General features: G+C 42.9%; 1 protein-coding gene across 1 annotated transcript in view; it reads left to right on the top strand.

Moving 5' to 3' along the window:
- The first annotated feature begins 8,446 nt into the window (after positions 1–8,446).
- LOC124004299 (phosphatidylinositol 4-phosphate 3-kinase C2 domain-containing subunit beta-like) overlaps positions 8,447–22,619 on the top strand; it is a 77,516-nt gene continuing 63,343 nt past the window's right edge. Inside the window, 1 exon segment of the mRNA XM_046313099.1 lies at positions 8,447–8,712. The gene's annotated coding sequence lies outside the window, so the exon portion shown is untranslated.

Raw genomic sequence — 22,619 nt, 5'->3', positions numbered from 1 at the left:
TTTATACATATATTTTTTACACTAACCGACATTGGCATGCCGTGTAATTGGTTGCAGGGGCCAGACAGAGAATTACCCCTCTCCTTCATCCCTCCATCCTCCCCCCCATCTTTCAAGGATTCCAAATCTGCCTCCCTTGATTATGGTGGCAACCATGGGGGGGCTGTGGGAGTCTGTGGTGGGGTTTCCTGGTGGAGCTTTAAGCCCTAAAAGCTTTCACTACTGGAGGCCTTTGGCATGTCATTAATTTGATACCCCTTACAAAGCATGGGTCGCACTCCTTCTCTCTCTCTCTCTCTCGCTCTGTTACTTACTCTTTCTCTCCCTCTCTTTTTGTTCTTGCTCACTTTCTCCTGTCTCTGTCAGTTTCTCTCTCTCTCTCTTCTACCCTCTCTCTCTCTCTTCTAACCTCGCTCTCTCTCTCTCTCTCTCTCTCTCTCTCTCTCTCTCTCTCTCTCTCTCTCTCTCTCTCTCTCTCTCTCTCTCTCTCTCTCTCTCTCTCTCTCTCTCTCTAACACCCCAGTGAGGAAAACCCACCAATGTGGAGAAATCCGGGTGAATGAAAAAAGGGAGGAGCAGAAGAACGAGTCTGTTCTGATGTTCAATTCATCTCAACGTTCATTTGAGCTTCATGTTGGTGTTGAACTGGTAATGAGATAGAGGCAGAGGGGGGATATACATCGAGCTACATTGAGAGTGAAAGGAAAAGCTGTTAGAGAGGAGTCTTGTTGGATCAGGATTTTTCATTAACCGGTTAACCTACTTTTACTCACTGGTTTCCCCAACATCTGTACAGTAACTACAGTCTGGGGTCTCTCTATCTCACATTATACTGTATGTGGTTTACTCCCTTATGCTTCTCGACTTAAACTGCTAAGTCTTAACCCCCCCCCCAACTATAAATATTTACAAATGTGTGTGTGTGTGTGTGTGTGGGGGGGGGGGGTTGGGGGTCTTATTGTAATCTTCTTTACTGATCATGTAAGACTGTTTCTGAAGAGAACATGAACTGTACATGTTGACAAGGTCATCTAGATGAAGATGTTACCATAGCCTTTGCTATACACACTCGGTGCTGTCTTTCAGATGCATTTTTAGGGTTACTAAAATGACACAAAATAATATCCATAATCTACTGTACACATTTCCTGTTCAATAAGATTTTGCTCCTTTTGGTTCCCATTTTACTGCTCATTGGAAGTTCTTACATTACTTCTGCTTTCAAATGGTTAGTACTGCTGAAGGACAGTTTACATGCTGAGCGACCATAATGCTGACAAAGTGGTGATGCTCTACGTGCTAAATATAAACATATTATATAAAAGTGCAAAATATGCTAAAAACAGAGACTACGGCACATGCACAAATGTTATTCTGAAACCAAAATGGTACATGGCCGAATGGACACCCACAGGTAGAATCCATCTGCAGATCAATTGAATCCATTTGCTTATGGTATTCAACCCCTGGTAAATCCTTTTGACATGTTTCAAAATCAGTATACTTTAACATCCTCTGGGAATGACAAAGGGCCTTGCTCTCTGGGATCCTTGGGATGTCCTATATCTGACGTTACCCCATTGAAGTTGACATTTTAAATGGTTACGGTAAGGGTTATGGTTAGGGTTGAGTAGGGGTTAAGGTTAGGGTAAGGGTAGGGGTTAAGGTTAGGGTTAGGGTACGTCAACAAATAGAGGAAATAGTCTCATTATCTCCTCATCTCTTCCCGTATGAGCATCCTTAAAGAGATCATCTGGACATCACGGGCTGCTTGCTGATCTAGGATCACGTCCCCCATGTCAAACCGATCTTGTTCATTATGAACCAAATGTTACATCTGATCCTAGATGATCACTCTTACTCTGAGACATTTTATGAGTATGGTGTTTGAGAAGGATAGGCTTTCTCCCCAACATTTGCATGAAGAAAAGACAGAGAGAAATGGGGCGGAGGTTGGGCTGCCTTCTGAAAATTCGTAGGCGAGTGAGTAAACCCCCTCTACCATCAGTCCTATTAGCCAAAGTGCAATCACTGGATAACAAAATGGAAGAGCTCCAATCAAGGATATCTTACCAACAGGACATTAAAAACTGTAATAACTTATGTTTCACAGAGTCGTGGCTGAACGACATGGATAACATACAACAGGCGGTGTTTTTGGTCCATCAGCAAGATAGAACAGCTGCCTCTGGTAAGACAAGAGGTGGCGGTCTGTGTCTATTTGTAAATAACAGCTGATGCACAAAATCTAATATTAAGGAAGTCTCAAGGTTTTGACTACCTGAGGTAAAGTTTCTCATGATAAGCTGTAAACCACACTTTTTACCAAGAGAGTTTTTTATCTATATTTTTCACAGCTGTCTATTTAGCCCCACATTCCGATGCTGGAACTAAGACCGCAGTCAACGAGCTGTATAGGGCCATAAGCAAACAGGAAAATGCTCATCCAGAGGTGGCGCTCCTAGTGGCAGGGGAATTTAATGCAGGGAAACTTAAATCCGTTTTACCTCATTTCTACCAGCATGTTAAATGTGCAACCAGAGGAAAAACAACTCTATTTTTACTCCACACACAGAGATGCGTACAAAGCTCTCCCTCGCCCTCCATTTGGCAAAACTGACCGTAACTCTATCCCCCTGATTCCTGCATACAAGCAAAAACTAAAGCAGGAAGTACCAGTGACCCGTGGAAGTGGTCAGTGGTGGTCAGGAAGTGACCCGAGGAAGTGGTCAGGAGACGCAGATGTTAACTACAGGACTGTTTTGCTAACACAGATTGGAATATGTTTTTCGGGATTCTTCCAATGGTATTGAGGAGTACATCAGTCACTGGCTTCCTCAATAAGTGCATCGATGACGTCGTCCCCACAGTGACCGTTAAACAGGTCAACATTTACAAGGCCGCAGGGCCAGAAGGATTACCAGGACGAGTAGTCCAAGCATGCACTGACCAATTGGCAAGTGTCTTCACTGACATACCGCAACCAGAAGCCATTGATTACAGGCAATATCCTCACTGAGCTAAAGGGTAAAGGTGCCGCTTTCAAGGAACGGGCCTCTAACCCAGACGCTTATAAGAAATCCCGTTATGCCCTCCGATGAACCATCAAACAGGCAAAGTGTCAATACAGGACTAAGATTGAATCGTACTACACTGGCTCCGACACTCATCAGAGGTATCAGGACGACTGTGTGATCACAATCTCCATAGCCGATGTGAGTAAGACCTTTAAACAGGTCAACATTTACAAGGCCGCAAGGCCAGAAGGATTACCAGGACGTGTAGTCCAAGCATGCACTGACCAATTGGCAAGTGTCTTCACTGACATTTTCAAACTGTCCCTAGCCGAGTCTGTAATACCAAAATGTTTCAAGCAGACCACCATAGTCCCTGTGCCCAAAAACACCAAGGTAACCTGCTGAAATGACTACCGACCCGTAGCACTCACGTCTGTAGCCATGAAGTGCTTTGAAAGGCTGGTCATGGCTCAAATCAACACCATTATCCCAGAAACCCTAGACCCACTCCAATTTGCATACCACCCCAACAGATTCACAGATGATGCAATCGCTATTGCACTCCACACTGCCCTTTCCCACCTGGACAAAAGGAACACCTACGGGAGAATGCTATTCATTGACTACAGCTCAGCGTTCAACACCATTGTGCTAATCACTACGCTAAGGACCCTGGGACTAAAGACCTCCCTCTGCAACAGGATCCTGGACTTTCTGACGGGCCGCCGCTAGATGGTAAGTATAGGTAACAAGACATCTGCGACGCGGATCCTCAACACAGGGGCCCGTCAGGGGTGTGTGCTCAGTCCCCTCCTGCACTCCCTGTTCACCCATGACTGCATGACCAAGCACGACGGGGCTGTAGTGGAGCAGGTTGAGAGCTTCAAGTTTCTTGGTGTCCACATCACCAACAAACTATCATAGTCCAAACACACCAACAGTCGTGAAGAGGGCACAATAATGCCTATTCCCCCTCAGGAGACTGAAAAAATTGGCATGGGTCCTCAGATCCTTAAAAAGTTATAGAGCTGCACCATCAAGAGCATTCTGATTTGTTGCATCACCGTCTGGTATCGCAACTGCTCGGCCTCCGACCGCAAGGCACTACAGAGAGTAGTGTGTGCGGCCCAGTACAACACTGGGACCAAGCTTCCTTCCATCCAGGTCCTCTATACCAGGCGGTGTCAGAGGAAAGCCCAAAAAATTGCCACGGTCTCCAGCCACCCTAGTCATAGACTGTTCTCTATGCTACAGCACGTCAAGCGGCACCGGATCGCCAAGTCTAGGTCAAAAAGGCTTCTTAACAACTTCTACCCCCATGCTAATCAAATGGCTACCCGGACTATTTGTGACTTTATTATCCATGCATAGTCACTTTATCTCTACCTACAGGTCAATATTACCTCAATTACCTCGACTAACCGGTGCCCCCGCACATTGACTCTGTACCGGAACCCCCTCGCTACTGTTATTTTATTGTTGCTCCTTAATTATTTGTTATATTTCTTTTTTTAACAGCATGGTTGGTTAAGGACTTGTAAGTAAGCGTTTCGTGGCATATGACTAATGCAATTTGATTTGATCCAACGTTGTGGTGCATGAACTTGTCATGCATGTTAGCTAAAGTTACAGTTTTACATTGGCTAACGTTACCTAGAAAACGTTAACTGGCGGGTGGGATGAAATGGCAACTATGCTTGAATCTGAAAGTGCGGCAAGTGAAGTGTGTGACTCTTAATGGAAAATAATTAAATCAAAGAAAGGAACAAAACAAAAAAAATTGTAGTAGAAGACAAGGTCCAATAACATATTTCTTGTTGGACTGAATTTTTTGGACAAGGAGTTTAATTTGGGAAATCCATTTGTAATATCGAGAACTGTAAATAAAACAGTGGGAAAGGTGGATTCAATCAAGGTGATTAGAAGCAGCCTTGTTTTGGTTCATTGTGTCGATGAAGAAGCATGCACTGGAACTGGCAAAATTGTCCATGTCAGAAGTAACATGTAATGATCTTCGGAGCAGGGCGCCTGCCAAAAGAGTTATAGCTGGAGTCTCACTGGATATAGATGACGAGTACCTTAAGCAGAAAATCCCAGGAGTGGTCAGTTCATGTCACCTGACCCGTATGGTAGATGGAAGGAAAAAGAAAAGCCTATCAATATTATTGTTGTTTGGGGAGACTCTATCTGAATATGTGAAGCTTGGATATGTGATGTATGTGGTAAGAGCATTTGTGTCCAAACTATTAAAGAGTGGGAATTGAAAAGGAAATGGTTGCGTGTCAAATGTTTGTAGACGGGAGAAGTATGGTATTGAAGAATCTGTGATGGAGAATGTTGCAACTGTGGTGGGGATCATACTCTGGCTAAAATGCTTGCTCGCTAGCCTAACTTCAATTCATGGGCAACGTTAGCTAGTTAACATTAGCCTTCTATGTCTAGCTACATATTGAACCTCCTTACTCTCAGGCCAGGGGCACAACAATGTATGAATTAATGGTTGAATCAGAATCACTGTTATAATCACTGGTCAGTACAGAGAATGAAGCAAAACCACAAATCCAAATCCCTATCTCCATCCATGGCTAATTTAGGAAAGGGCCAATTTTAGCTAGCTAACTAGCTAGCCACACTTTTATTTTTCTCACCAGAACCATTCCCAGTTGAACTTACTCAGTTTAGCTCAAAGTTGATCGGTAAATTGTTTACACTTATTTTGTCAAGGGAGGCCACATGCTGGCTGGCTTCCTTTGCATTCAATGCTACTCGTTTGGACCAGGCAGCATCAGATAGACGGCCTACACACAGCGAGACAGACGAGCGCTGTTTCGCTCGCTCGGATGCTTTATCCTGTGCGATGCATTCAGCCTCTTGCGAATTGAAGGAAAGTTATGAAACACAGAGAGACGAGAGCTAAAAAATGTGATATTTTTTGGTTGGATTTTTTGGTAAATTTCTTAGGGAAGCCTGCTTGGCCCCCATGCATGCGCACCATTTGTATGGACCAGATAGCTGGCAAAAGGTTGAACGTACATATCATTACGAGTGTAAGAAAACCCATACGTAAAATGTTAGGATTGTTAGAAAAGCCATGCATGAAACATGAAACGTAAACGTTAAATTAGACATATGTTACGACTATGAATTAATATTTACAAATTAAATTCTTACTTTACTCGGTTACAGATATTTTTATACATACACATTTTTGTCAGGAATGTGGTATTTGCAAAGAATAGGAACCAAAAGAACCTAGTCAATCAAGCAGCTCTAGCCCACATGTTTTTATTTAACCAGGTAAGTTGACTGAGAACACATTCTTATTTACGTCAAGAACCTGGGGAATAGTTTCAGGGGATAGGAGGGGGATGAATGAGCCTATTGCAAACTGGGGATGATTAGGTGACCGTGATGGTCATCCAGCAGAATCTAGTCTCCCATCCAGGGACTGACCAGGGCCAACCCTGCTTAGCTTCAGAAGCAAGCCAGCAGTGGGATGCAGGATGGTATGGTATGTTGCTTGCAACATTAGAGTTGCTTTGCAGCTTTCAGTTTCATTTTCAAAATAAAAGTCTAGGGCTTGTTTGAAAACGACATTTGATAATGCCGTTATACCAGTAGATGGCATAGTATAGGCTTGTGCCTATTGGGGAGAAAAAGTAATAAAAAGTACAACAACACAAGATTTGTTCAAGACTAATATGTTAGTCCATAATCGTAACATGGTGTTTGTGTGTTCACAGATGAAATGTCACATTAATTTACATATGTATTTTCTTATGATCCTAAAGATACGCACGTTCAACCTTATGGCAGCTATCTGGCTCCATACACTGGCCCCGACAAAGGTATTCAGTCCAAAAGGTGGCAATGGTCCCTTTATGAACGCTGTATTCTCGTTCTTATCTGACACTTAGCTATTGAGCTACTTCTGAGCAAAACAAATTGTCTGATGACCCTAATGTTAATGACCCTGTTAAAAATCTGGTGTATGGTTCTCGGTAACGGACTGATGGCTCATGACGAGAGGCGGGATGTAATAATAATAATAATAATAATATGTGTTGTGCACCTCCAATCAAGTTGATTTGCGAATTGTCATCTGGATTGGTGTCTAATTGGCATAGATATGATGGTAGGGAGATTTGAATTTAACATTGAGCTTCAACCAATACCTATATATCGCCCCCGCAATAATTTGTTTCCTCGATTGTTTCAACGTTCTCTGAGTATGTTACAATACGTAGCCTACGGTACAGCCAATAAGTCTCAGGATAACAGTCATTTTTTTTGTTGCATTTCAGGCTGTGTGATTGCTATCCATGAGTCAATCAGCAACCAAGGTCGCCATGGATACAGCAGGAGATCTAACTGCACAGAGGAGACACAGCTCCCTGCCTTTGTGCATGGGGGATGGAGGAACTATCCTCTTCTGCCACCTACTGGTCCATAAGCTGTAAATGCTGGGATGAATTGGCAAACCAATGATGATGTCATACATACAGGCTGTACTCAGCTGACTTTTCTACCGTTCTTTTAGGTTGTATAGATGCATTGTTCATTAGAAAAATAAAGACACCACATAATGTATTGACAAGGAGACAACAAATGAGCCCTTTTTAGAGTAACATATTTCTTGCTAAATCCATAATAACCAAGCTTTTTTGCCTGATTTGATGTGATGTCAGAATCAGACAACATCAGACTTGCTAAACAACAGCTGCACACGTAGACACAGGCCACGCCAACATCAGGACCCATAGTGATAAAGTGTCATATGGAAGGGCAGAACATGTACTACCAAACATGACCACATAGTGGTGCTGCTTTCACTGTGGTCACTTCTTATCAGCACTGGCTGACAACTCTCACGCACTGCCAGCTGTGTGTGTGTGTGTGTGTGAGAGAGAGAGAGAGAGAGAGAGAGAGAGAGAGAGAGAGAGAGAGAGAGAGAGAGAGAGAGAGAGAGAGAGAGAGAGAGAGAGAGAGCATAAATCCTGGTATGCAGGATAAAACAGGTGTTTGTTTCAGGTGTTTGTAAAATGCAAAATTCTCCAACTTCAGGAGTGGGGATCAGCCCCCGTATGGACCACCCCCATCCATCCACATGTACTTCATGCCCCCTCTAAAATAATGGGTGCATGACGCCCTTGGGTTCCTTTAACATTTATTTAATAGGGAATAGTATTTAGGAATGTTATAGTTTGTCTGGTTGCAGATTTTCACAGCTCTGGGGGTTTCTAACTGGGCTAGCGGGATCTCTAGGTTTGCTCAGCAGCAGTCACTGTGGATCATTTACGTATGAGTAAAGACAAGAAAAGAGGGCGCTGTTACTTACATAAGCTGTCCGCCAGAGGTCACGTTCCTACAAGTAATTCTCACGCTCCCCTCCAGCCACACACACTGATGAGAGAGGGCGATGCGCAGCCGATCATCAAAACCTAAAACCTCAGCAACTCGCTTACAAAATAAGCGGGTTTTGGTGGCGAGAGCTGCTGTCTGTATTATTCAACAATTAGGGACGCGGGCGCCCTTTCGATTTGGTTAATGACAGATATATCGACAATATCAGACACCGGATACCACTGCCGAGGAATTGTTTGATATATTTTGGAATCATTATTTGAGCAGACTGAAAGCAGAATAATTAGAATATTATGGCACCAGTCCGTTGGCGGCCATAGATCTAGAGCAGGTAAGGGATTTTCCACCTGGAATTAACAATCAATGTCCACATACGTTAGCCTACAAATCAGATTACATATGTGTGTTTTGTTGCATGGTGTGTTTCGTGAGCAGTGAAGTTCGTAGCTCGTGTCTACTTGCAGTAAAATATCGACTGCGCTATATTGCTGCTTGAGCAGTGACGCTATTTGGTGGCGGATGAAGCACAGTAGGCTATTGCTACGACTATTTTATACAATTCTAGTTATGAGAGAAATTATAATAAATCCCCTAGGCCTAGTTTGTGGGCAATAGAAAAGCAATTATTCAAAGAGTAGGCCAATCTTAATGTGGTGTCACAATGTTGCAAACCTCAGCCATGCTATGGCTACACGAGTCAGTGTGACAAGTTAGATGGGCGCTACAGTGTAATAAACCACGCAGTGGTTGCACCAGCAAGCTATCTGCTGTGGCATTGTTTTGATGTCAAAGCTGTCAAATTTGTATGTAGTTGTATGCATCCAGCCATGTCATAAAATAGCCAACAAACAGTGATAACAAGCAGCTGCTGGTGTCCTAGGTTGCTGGGCTAATGGTGAAAATGTATATGGAGTTTTGACTGAGCAGGGGTGTATTCATTCCGCCAAACAGTTGGAAATGTTTTGCAACTAAATCGAGAGTTTCTATTTGACAAATTCAGGTAGGTCCCTTGACGTTTCGTTCTATTAGCTTAACTTTTTGCAACTGAGTAGGCAGAATGAATACATGGCCTGGCACATTTGTGACCAGCTCGTGCACGTTATACGGTAGGCATGTAATAAGCAATTGTAAAAACGTGGCTTAATTATGAACAATCTGCAGACAATTTGCCAAGTTGTCTGAAGTATTTTGTAAGTTACAGAGAAGAAACGAGAACGAAAGGTTGCCAATTTATCCTCGCACATCACCACACACCTGTCTAATGTTCTGTCTGTACTAATGAAAACATGCAGTCTGGCGGCTATGCTTGTTTCAGCCTCATGTGCCGCCTGATCCCGTGAGGCTATGCAATATGACCATACATATTTGTAATAAACTTTATGGAGGCTGGTGTTATCCTTTATATCCATGCGACCTTTGGAATATGGGATCCAGATGCCCCAACCCAGAACTCCCTCTCTCTCTCTTTTTCTCTCTCTCTCTCGAACTGCAGCTGCTGTAACTCCCAGCCCTGTAACAACTGACATAGGATCAGTTCTCCCAACACCAGTCCTATCCTTAAAGAGACAGGTCACCTTATAATCAAAGTCTTGTTTTTTTTTCCAATCATCTCAGTAGGAGTGTTGATCTACATAATAATCTGACCTAATATTACAATAAATAAACATCCTATCACTCAATTCGCTTGATAAATGCAGGCCCTGGTCTAACGTGGCATAACGTTGAGTTCATATTCCTCAGTCTGTTGAACAGACCAGACCCTGCATCGGGGCCAATTCCACTTTGAGTGATGCTGAGACTCCAACACAATGTTTACTTTAATATGTATGCCAAACAGAAACCAATGATTTGTAAAGTTAACCAAACCACACAACTCTATCCACAAGGTTTTATTTGAACAATTTCCCCACAGAAAATTTGACAAAAACACATTTAGTTAAAGAACAGTGCAGGTGCAAGGTGTGGATATAGAATGACGATTTGTGTTATTTGTGCCGTCATTCTGTTACCAAACTTTGCATTTGGACTACTTCGGCAAGAATGTGTCTTTGTCAATTTGTCTGTGGAAATTGCTACATGTAGTCTTTGACACCCTCTAATTCCATTCTGGGATCAACTGTCCCATTGTTCTGCTCAGACCAGAGGAAGTGATGCTTATCATCTCTATGATTGGTTATAGCTTAACTTTTATTATACAGTAGCTGTACTGGCAGAGGTTAGCACTGGCAGAGGTTAGCACTGGCAGAGGTTAGTACTGGCAGAGGTTAGCACTGGCAGAGGTTAGTACTGGCAGAGGTTAGCACTGGCAGAGGTTAGCCCTGTCATGTCAGGTAGGGTAACTGCCACTAATAAAGTTGCTTATTGGAATTCAGAAAATATCCACACCTCCCACTCCATAAATAATGCCTCTCCTATTCTCTGTTGGCGTTCTGTCATGCAGCCTTGTACACTGAGTGTACGAAAAACATTAGGAACACCTACTCTTTCCGTGACATAGAATGACCATGTGAAAGCTATGATCCCTTATTGATGTTAAATACACTTCAATCAGTGTAGATGAAGGGGATTTATTTTATTTTATTAGCATCTCTTTTTTTGTCTCCATTTGGACATATCTTCCAAAAGTCCTTAAACATTAAAATACAATATATAATACAATCACATGTTCACATATAAACACACTGTTACAAACAACATACATAATACATTTATTGACCAGATGAATACTCTTAACAGTCTGAAAGTATAGATTGAGGAACCAATGTACCATATCCCTGCACAATCTTCAAACTGAGTATATTTAAGTGGTTCTAAAGTATTGTTTGAGTTTCTAAATTGAAGGAGTTGGAAAGAGGTTAAAGAAGGATTTATTATCCTTGAGACAGACATTTGGGCTCCCGAGTGGCGCAGCGGTCTATGGCACTGCATCTCAGTGCTAGAGGCATCACTACAGACCCTGGTTTGATTCCAGGCTGTATCACAAACGGCCATGATTGGCACTCCCATATGGCAGCGCACAATTGGCCCAGCATCGTTAGGGTTTGACCAGGGTAGGCCATCATTGTAAATGAGAATTTGTTCTTAACTGACTTGCCTAGTTAAATAAAAAATAAAGGCATGGATTGTGTACGTGTGCCTTTCAGAGGGTGAATGGGCAAGACAAAATATTTAAGGGCCTTTGAACGGGGTATGATAGTAGGTGCTAGGCACACCGGTTTGTGTCAAGAACTGCAACACAGTTTGGTTTTTCATGCCTAACAGATTCCTGTGTGTATCAAGAATGGTCCCATCACCCAAGGGACATCCAGCCAACTTGACACAACTGTGGGAAGCATTAGTCAACATGGGGCAGCATCCCTGTGGAATGTTCTCAACACCTTGTAGAGTCCATGCCCCGACGAATTGAGGCTGTTCTGAGGGCAAATGGGGGTGCAACTCAATATTAGGAAGGTGTCCCTAATGTTTTATACACTCAGTATATAAGGTCCTATATTAGGCCCTACAGCGCAGCACTGTCGTGGTTTAGTAGTCTACCCTACACAACAAGACTGGCTGGTCTGACTACATTACAACAACTTTTTTCTAATCTGAGGTCCTAACCTTTGTTTAGTGGGAGGGGCTGTAGCCTAAGTGATCTACCATGAGTGACAATGTCAGTCAACCACACTGTACACCACATAGGCTTTATACCAGAGGATTGACCAATGGAGCAACCTCTGCTGTATGTAATTACGCTGCAACAAACTACTACTTGTCTCTCCTATTGTTTTATTTGTTTGGAAAAACCGATAGGCTACCGTAATAGTAGTTACCCTGCCTGGACTAATGCTGACCAATGTGAAGCGTTGCCATGGTTTCGATCAGCACACTAACTCCTCCTACTGTGGACCTGAATACAGTGTAACGAGAAGTGCGGACTAATTCTCTGCCTGAATGTGTTATTGACATATTGACATTGACTCTATCCAATCCAGTGTACGGATACATGCAGATGCACACACTCACATCTGTGGCTATGCATGTGCATCGAATAGAGTGAGAGAGCTGCCATGAGATTCACTCTGGTGGGGAGGAGGAGGAGGAGGAGGAGGAGGAGGAGGAGGAGGAGGAGGAGGGAGGTGTGGTGCTGGCAAAAGTGTGACGGATCATTGCAGCGTCACAACTCTGGACCAGCCCTGCATGGCATCAGCTGGCAGCAGCAGAAAAGGTTGCAACTATGGTGGCGCACAGCAGCCTAGTTTGTGTGTTGTGGTGTCCGTGTGTGGGGCTGGTGGGGGGAGGGGTGGGGGCCATGTTGGCGATGACAGCAGCCCCTTTGTCTCTGGCCCGCCAAGCCGTGTGAACGTGTCTGTCTGACCCTCCTCACGTGACACACGCGTCCTTTGTTCTTCCAATCTGGGACAACCCCCTCGAATTGAATGGGATTACATCCCTATGGGGACAGATTCCAGGGGGTTGGATCTGGCCTTGGTCCCACTTTCCCTAACCACCCCCTCTTCATCCCTCTCCAATCCAAACAATGTGACCCGCCTCCATCTCCACCCCTTCAGTCCCATATCCTCAGCCCCACTCTGGGTTGCTCCCCCCCTGGGCTACAGGCCATGCAGTCTGCCTCCTGTATAGAGGATCCATCTCCACCCCCACCCCCACCATCTCATTGATCCCACTCTGGTCTGCTCCGCCCCGGGCTACAGGCCAGGTCCTGCCGTCTCCTCACCCTGGGACCCAAATGACTGACACTTGCTGAGATTGAAGGACAGTCAATGCATGGACAGTATAAGCAAGAATGGATTGAAGGGGTCTCGTGGAAAAATCATACAACATCTTCTTGGAGGGAGAGCCATTAAAGCTGTCCTTTCTGACCACTCGGCGTGTGTGTGTGGAACATTTCTACACTCCAAAATGTCTAGAAATTTCACCAAAACAAAGCTGTGTGTGTATGACTCTCCATCTGCTGAGGTCTGGAGCTGAGCCTGTGTTTATATATGACGTTTGGATCTTAGTTGGCTAATTTATTAAAGGACACACTCACGCCTTAGCGGTCTCGTTCATTACAGTGATGGTGATCAACACTGAGTGTACGAAACATTAAGAAAACCTTCCTAATATTGAGTTGCACCCCCCCTCCCCTTTTGCCCTCTGAGCAAGCCTCAATTCGTCAGAGTATGGAATCTACAAGGTGTCGAAAGCGTTGACTCCAATACTTCCCACAGATGTGTCAAGTTGGCTGGATGTTCTTTGAATGGTGGACCATTCTTGATACACACAGAAAAGTGTTGAGTGGGAAAAACCCCGCAGTTCCAGTTCTCGACACACTCAAACCGGTGCGCCTGGCACCTACTACCATACCCGGTTCAAAGGCACTTCGACATCTACATCCTTCTTTAACCAGTTTCCTCCCCTTCATCTACACTGATTTGAAGTGGATTTTAATTTCACTTTTTTATTTCACCTTTAGGCAGGTTGAGAACAAGTTCTCATTTACAATTGCGGCCTGGCCAAGATAAAGCACAGCAGTTCGACACATACAACGACACAGAGTTACACATGGAGTAAAACAAACATAGTGTCAATAATACAGTATAAACAAGTCTATATACGATGTGAGCAAATGAGGTGAGATAAGGGAGGTAAAGGCAAAAAAAAGGCCAAGGTGGCAAAGTAAATACAATATAGCAAGTAAAACACTGGAATGGTAGATTCTCAGTGGAAGAATGTGCAAAGTAGAAATAAAAAATAATGGGGTGCAAAGGAGCAAAATAAATAAATAAATACAGTAGGGAAATAGGTAGTTGTTTGGGCTAAATTATAGGTGGGCTATGTACAGGTGCAGTAATCTGTGAGCTGCTCTGACAGTTGGTGCTTAAAGCTAGTGAGGGAGATGAGGGTTTTCCAGCTTCAGAGATTTTTGTAGTTCGTTCCAGTCATTTAACAAGTGGCATCAATAAGGGTTCACCTGGATTCACCTGGTCAGTCTGTCATGGAAATAGCAGATGTTCCTAATATTTTTATACAAGTGTATCTTTCGAATGTATTCCTGACACATCTCACCACCAACCCAGAATCTTAGAATGGAGCAGAGTGTTGAAATGGAAGCTGCATGCTAAGAGGGTGGATATTGGAAATGTATTGGAGTCAGAATATTTTTCTCCATACCTCCCCCTTATCCTCTCTTTCTCTCTCTGTGTGTATGCACATTTGTTGAAACACACTGTAGTGTGCAGTATCTGCTTTTCAAATGGCCCATAGAGGTTCGGTATTCTGAACTGAGTCAGCATGTTCTCTCCATGGGCCCTGGTCTTGACTGTCTGGCTGGGAAAGGGTTTATGTCATAATCTTCCTCCCATTCCTCAGGAAACACAAGCTACATCACAAGGCTCCAACTAAACAGATAGGGAGCTGCCTCCCTCCCTGATCCTTCTCTTTCTCTCTTTCTATCTGGTTTCCCTCTCTTTCTTTAGGATTCCGTCAACACAACATGCACGCACGCACACACACACACACACACACACAGATTAATGCATACACACCCTTTGAGAACTTCCTGAAGGAGGGTGTTCTGGGCAGGAGGTCAAACTCTGGGTCTTTGTGGGAGTGTCTGGCATAGTTTCCATGGTAACCAGGGTCAGGAGAGGTCGCGTGCCTCCATCCTCTGCTATGAGGCCGTAACAGAGGCAGAGGAAACCAGAATTAAAACTCTGCCCTTTGTCTCATATAGCTGAGACCCAACAGACAACACAGACAGACATCTGAGTGTTTCCCACACAGTGCTGGCCTCTGTCACAGAGAGAAAGTTTAAAGTTTTAATGCCACGTGCACAAGTACAGCTTGCCTTTCTTGCAAGCTCCAAACCCAGCAATGCAGTAATCAATATCAATGTAGCACTGAAAAGATTATTAGGTCAAACAAAAACACACAATAACATTTAAAATAAGAACACAAGAAAGTATGAAGCTATATTAGGGCTGACCCCATTTAGTTGACCAAGATTTATTTATGTGAGCAGTCTAATATATATATAAACAGTTGGGAGTCTGAAGTTTACATACACCTTAGCCAAATACATTTAAACTCAGTTTTACACAATTCCTGACATTTAATCCTAGTAAAAAATTCCCTGTCTTAGGTCAGTTAGGATCACCAATTTATTTTAAGAATGTGAAATGTCAGAATAATAGTAGAGAAAATTATTTTCTTTCTTTCATCACATTCATCACATTATTTTATTTCTTTCATCACATTTCCAGTGGGTCTGTCACGATCGTCGTAGTGAGGAGACCAAAGCGCAGCGTGATGTGAATACATCCTTTTAATGATAGACGAAAAAACACAAAGTACACTAAACAAACAAACAAAGGAACAAGATGAACGTGACCGCTATCAATACTGAGTGCAAACATGCAACATCCCATAGACAATAACGCACCAACCACAATACAAAACAGGCTACCTAAATATGGTTCCCAATCAGAGACAACGAGAAACACCTGCCACTGATTGAGAATCATATCAGGCCAAAACACATAGAAACAGACTAACTAGACATGCAACATAGAATGCCCACTCATATCACACCCTGACCAAACAAAACATAGAAACAAACAACGCAAATAATGGTCAGAGTGTGACTCCGTCCGCAAAACCTAAACCTATAGGGGAGGGTCTGGGTGGGCATCTGGCCGCGGTGGCGGCTATAGGCGCGGGACGTGGACCCCACTCCACCATAGTCATTGCCCTCTTCAAGGGCTTCTTTAGAGTGACGACCCTCGCCTCCGACCTAGGGTCTAAGACCCTAATTAAAGGCCCCACTGGACTGAGGAGCGCCTCTGGACTGAGGGGAAGCTCCGGACTGAGGGCCAGCTCCGAATTGAGGGGCAGCTCCGGACTGACTGACGGCTCTGGCAGCTCCTGGCTGACTGACGGCTCTGGCAGGTCCTGGCTGACTGACGGTTCTGGCACCTCTTGGCTGACTGACGGCTCAGGACAGACTGGCGGCTCTGACGGCTCAGGACAGATGGGAGACTCTAGCAGCTTAGGACAGACTGGAGACTCTAGCAGCTCAGGACAGATGGGAGACTCTAGCAGCTCAGGACAGATGGGAGACTCTAGCAGCTCAGGACAGACGGGAGACTCTGGCAGCTCAAGACAGATGGGAGACTCTAGCAGCTCAGGACAGACGGAAGACTCTAGCAGCTCAGGACAGACGGGAGACTCCAGCAGCTCAGGACATCCTGAATGATGTCTTAAGATGTTGCTTCAATATATCCACATCATTTTCCTACCTCATGATGCCATCTATTTTGTGAAGTGCACCAGTCCCTCCTGCAGAAAAGCACCCCCACAACATGATGCTGCCACCCCCATGCTTCACGGTTGGGATGATGTTCTTTGGCTTGCAAGCCTCCACCTCCACCTTGGCTTGCAAGCCTCCACCCTTTTTCCTCCAAACATAACGATGGTTATTATGGCCAAACAGTTCTATTTTTGTTTCATCAGACCCGAGGACATTTCTCCAAATAGTACCATCTTTGTCCCCATGTGTAGTTGCAAACCGTAGTCTGTCTTTTTTATGGTGGTTTTGGAGCAGTAGCTTCTTGCTTGCTGAGCGGCCTTTCTGGCTGAGTCAATTTAGGACTCGTTTTGACTGTGGATAGAGATACTTTTGTACCTGTTTCCTCCAGCATCTTCACAAGGTCCTTTGCTGTTTTTCTAGGATTGATTTGCACTTTTCGCACCGAAGTAAGTTCATCTCTAGGAGACAGAATGTGTCTTCTTCCTGAGCGGTATGATGACTGCGTGGTCCCATTGTGTTTATACTTGCGTACTATTGTTTGTACTGATAAACATGATACCTTCAGGCATTTGGAAATTGCTCCCAAGGATGAACCAGACTTGTGGAGGTCTTCAATTTATTTTCTGAGGTCTTGGCTGATTTATTTGGATTTTCCAATGATGCCAAGCAAAGAGGCACTGAGTTTGAAGGTAGGCCTTGAAATACATCCACAGGTACACCTCCAATTGACTCAAATGATGTCAATTAGCCTATCAGAAGCTTCTTAAGCCATGACATCATTTGTGGGATTTTCCAAGCTCATTAAAGGCACAGTCAACTTAAACTTCTGACCCACTGGAATTGTGAATTATAAGTTAAATAATCTGTCTGTTAACAATTGTTGGAAAAATTACTTGTAGCATGCACAAAGTAGATGTCCTAACAAAACTATAGTTTGTTAACAGGAAATTTGTGGAGTGGTTGAAAAACTAGTTTTAATGACTCCAACCTAAGTGTATGTGAACTTCTGACTTCGACTGTATATAATAGAATATATATATATATATATATATATATATATATATATATATATATATAAATATAAATATAAATATAAATATATATATATTTTTTTATGGCACATCAGACACCGGTCGGATTCACGTCTATCTCAGTGGCCTAATCCATTGCCGAGGCCGGGGGGGTGGCACACCAGTAGAACAGTTACAGTTAATTACCATCATTTCTAATCTACAACGTTTGTTTGGTTATAGTAATTTCTGTTAATGGTTTCAATATATTATTATTATAACAGTCTTCTACCATTCTCTTTGTCAGAGTGGACACGTTGTTTGCTCACCGCACAACCTAGGCTACACTTGTGAGGAGAACGTTTCTGTTTATGTCAGTCCATTTAGGAGTTGTCAATATACTCATTCCCGTTTGTAGAGCTCCTGTCAATGTTGAGTAAGGACGCGCACCTGTTTATACATAGAAGTAGGCCTAGGCTACCCAGCCTGTGCGCAAACGTAGCGTATTTTTTAAATCTTTCCAGCGCTCTCCCTTTCGATAACCACTCAGTTTAAAAAGTGGGGAAAAATGTAATGTAAACGTCATTAAAAATAGGTCGACTTGATTACTTCTTATCCATTGTGCAAATAGCCTACAGCTATGTCTGGCCGGAGTTCACTGGAGCAGGAAACTCTGAGGGCCCCGAATATTTTATACAATGTTGCAAGTTCCTTGCAGACAGGGCATGCATAGCCAATTTTGTTTTATATGATATTTATTTTTATTAGGATATTTTCTACCTGCAGGCTGCAATGTTTTTATTTGTTGGCTTTATGTAGGCTATTTTTACATCATTTGCAATGGCAATAGAAGTTACATTTAGAATTACGATTAACCACATGATAATGATAATGAAATGGTAAGATAAATTTGCACTCCAAATAGAAAAGGTTACAGACCCCTAATGTAGCCTATTAGAAGCGTATCAACAGGAGCGTAACAGCATAATATGTGAGGGCCAACAGCAGTGGGAGGAAGAGGGTCAGGAACTGTTTATTTATTTTCTGGTTAGGTTATCTTGATCTCTGGCTCCCTCGAGCCATTTGTGTGTCTTAATTATTCAATCACAGTGTGCTTAAAGCATCAGACAAGCTCAGTAGCCTACATAGAGTTGATTTTATTAAAACACATAGGGGGTGTCTATATAGTGAAAAATACATGTTTTAAAATTTCAACCAATTAATTGGTCGAAAGAAAAGACGACTCTAGGTCAACCAATATTTTTTGTTGTGGTTGGGGACAGCCCTAAGCTATTTACAAGGTCAGTTCCAATTCCATATGTACAATGTGCAGGGATATTGGAGTGATAGAGGAAGATATGTTAAGTGTATTCAAAAAAGTATTCAGACCCCTTGACTTTTTCCACATTTTGTTATGTTACAGCCTTATTCTAATATTGATTAAATACTTTTTTCTTTCATCAATCTACAAACTATACACCAAAATGACAAGGCAAAAACAGGTTTTTAGAAATGTTAGCAAATGTATACAAAATTTAAAATAGAAATACCTTATTTACATAAGTATTCAGACCCTTTGCTATGAGATTCGAAATTGAGCTCAGGTGTATCCTGTTTCCATTTATCATCCTTGAGATGTTTCTACAACTTGATTAGATTTAATCTGTGGTAAATTCAATTGATTGGACATGATTTGGAAAGGCACACACCGGCCTATATAAGGGCCCACAGTTGACAGTGCATGTAAGTGCAAAAATCAAGCCATAAGGTCGAAGGAATTGTCAGAGACAGGATTGTGTCGAGGCACAGATCTGGAGAAGGGTACCAAACCACAGAGACTCTTCCTAAAGCTGGCCAAACTGAGCAATCGGGGGAGAAGGGCCTTGGTCAAGGAGATGACCAAGAACCCGATGGTCACTCTGACAGAGCTCCAGAGTTCCTCTGTGGAATAGGGAGAACCTTCCAGAAGGACAACCATCTCTGCAGCAGTTCACCAATCAGGCCTTTATGGTAGAGTGACCAGACAGAAGCTACTCCTCAGTAAAAGGCACATGACAGCCCTCTTTGAGTTTGCCCGAAAAGCACCTAAAGAACTCGGACCATGAGAAACAAGATTTCACTGGTCTGATTAATCCAGGATTGAACTCTTTGGCCTGAATGCCAAGCATTCAAGTCTCTAAATGACCTTGATTGGTCCAGCCAGAGCCTGGACTTGAACCCGATCAAACATCTCTGGAGAAACCTGAAAATAGCTTTGCAGCGACGCTCCCCATCCAACCTGACAGAGCTTGACAGGATCTGCAGAGAAAGATGGGAGAAACTCCCCAAATACAGGTGTGCCAAGCGTGTAGCATCATACCCAAGAAGACTCGAGGCTGTAATTGCTACCAAAGGTGCTTCAACAAATTACTGAGTAAAGGGTCTGTATATGTATGTAAATGTGATATTTCAGTTTTTTAAATTTGTAATACATTTGCAAACATTTCTAAAAATCTGTTTTTTCTTTGTCATTATGGGGTATTGTGTGTAGCTTGATGAGGGGGGAAACGATGTAATACATTTTAGAATAAGGCTGTAACGTAACAAAATGTGTAAAAAGTCAAGGGGTCTGAATACTTTCCTAATGCACTGTATAGGGTTAAGGCATCAGGATATATGATAAACCGAGTAGCATCAGCGTAAATTATTGTCTGTGAGTGTGTGTGTGTATGAGCGCGTGTTGTATGTTGGAGAGTCAGTGTGCGTGATTGTGTAGTGAGTGCAAAATGATATTTTAGCAGTCTTGTGGCTTGGGGATAGAAGCTGTTTAGTAGCCTGTTGGTGTCAGACTTGATGCATCGGTACCGCTTGCAGCGAGAAAAGCCTATGGCTTTGGTGGCTGGAGTCTTTAACGAGAATAGAGAGGTTTGTAAGGGAAGAGAGCTGTCATATGTACCTTCACAAAGTGTTGTAAACTGTGTGAGAGGGGAGAGGAAGTGGTATATAGGGTTAGAGACACAGTAACCGATTAAAAAGTAGGCTATAGGCCCAATTAGGGCTGTGGCGGTCACAACATTTTGTCAGCCAGTGATTGTCAAGCAAATAACTGTCGGTCTCACGGTAATTGATCATGAATTAACTTAAACACGTTTTGCATCTCCTGGCTTCCAGTAGCCTAGACGCCACTGATGCAGACCTTTGGCACATCAACATATTAAAAAGTCTTAAGGAATCCATGTAATGTACCCAACACCATCACAATAAATCCATGATTATTTTAGACGGGTCTAATGAAGCACGATATGAAGAAAATGTAGTCTTTTTCAGACGAACAGAATAGCATACTCTATGTTGTCCTGATGTTAGGTCCTGATCTGGCTATGCCAAATGGCTGTGGGCTACACTAGTTCATTTAGCAGACAAGATTTGGCTTAAAATTCCTTGGCATTATTTTATAGTATGAAGAATACAATTGAACAAAGCTGAATAAAATGGAAAGGTTATTTTCTCCAAATAATTTGAGGGAGTGCGCACATGCGGATATTCTGTGTTGAGCGGTTAACAAAAGAAATTGGTTCTCCTATATGCTTCATTTAGAGTTATTAATGTAACTTTATTTGTTCTATAAACGTTGGGCTTTATGTTATGATTTTGACTATATTGTAAGGCTGCATGATGCGACTCTAATGATGATTTGAAAAAAGTTGCCTGAAAGGCATAAGCTCTGCTTTGTATTTTGCACAGGCTGTACACACATTATGTTTCTCATTCACAATTTGATTTAGAATGAACCATTATCATGCACCTGTATCGAAACAGGGTCAGCCGGAAAAGATACATGTCATCTATGCACTTAAATAGCGAATGGAGGGCGCTTTTCCCATGGTTCATTTTTATGCCGGCCAGCTAGGCCATGCTCCTGTTGTAAATATAAGCAAAGTGCTTAATATTTGGAAAGTTGATCCATAAATATAGTAGGCATAGCCTATAGAAAGCTGATCCTTCTATTTTTAGTAGAGGCCATCACTCTGTTTTATTGCGCAATTGCATAGCCTTTTGAAATGTTGAGCAACAAGAGCGCATGGGCTCTCGGGAATTGTTTGATTCGATTTTCGAATACAAACTCGAGTTATAGGATCACACTGGTAATAGGTCGACATTTGTTGTGTTACTTGTGTGGCACAGCTAAGTGAGCATCAATTGAAGTCTCAGTCAAGGAGGAGCGTCAGAGGGTCCCCCTCACTGTCTGACAGTCCCTCAGCTCTCCCCCCTATGCTAAGACTGACCAAATAGGGGACAGAGTCTTTGAGCTGATGGTGAAACTCGAGTCACACCGCATTATTTCTGCCTTATGCACAAATTCATGATGTTGCTGCTAATGAACAGAGAAAGTGAAATGTTCCTTGATATAAAAAAAAACAGCGCTAATGATAACGCCAGCCTATCGATACACTTTGCGGAGCTTTCATTTAAGGCGCAGTGCTGTTTGCAGCACTAGTGGAGAACTGCATTTCATGTTCACAATGCTGAATAAAAACTTGAACATGAACTCACTTCTAAAAACAGCAGCTCTTTTCTGTGTTCACTGACAGTCTCTCTTGTCAGGGATTTAAACGTTTTGAAATCACAGTATCAACGACAAAGCTGTAGACACGATGATCTGAACAATCCAATTGACTGTCACGTTCTGACCTTAGTTCCTTTGTTATGTCTTTGTTTTAGTATGGTCAGGGCGTGAGTTGGGTGGGTTGTCTATGTTCCTTTTTCTATGATTTGGTATTTCTGTGTTTGGCCTGGTATGGTTCTCATTGAGAACCATACTTAGGCAGCCTGTTTTCACCCTTGAGGCGTGGGTGATTATACTTTCGGTTTAATGAGTTGCACCTGACGGAGCTGGTTCGGTTGTGGGTTTTTGTTAGATGTTGTTCGGTTGAATGAAATAACATGAACAAGTAC

The sequence above is a fragment of the Oncorhynchus gorbuscha genome, linkage group LG18, assembly GCF_021184085.1.
Source record: "Oncorhynchus gorbuscha isolate QuinsamMale2020 ecotype Even-year linkage group LG18, OgorEven_v1.0, whole genome shotgun sequence".
Taxonomy (NCBI): Eukaryota; Metazoa; Chordata; class Actinopteri; order Salmoniformes; family Salmonidae; genus Oncorhynchus; species Oncorhynchus gorbuscha.
This window is presented reverse-complemented; position numbering and strand designations above follow the sequence as displayed.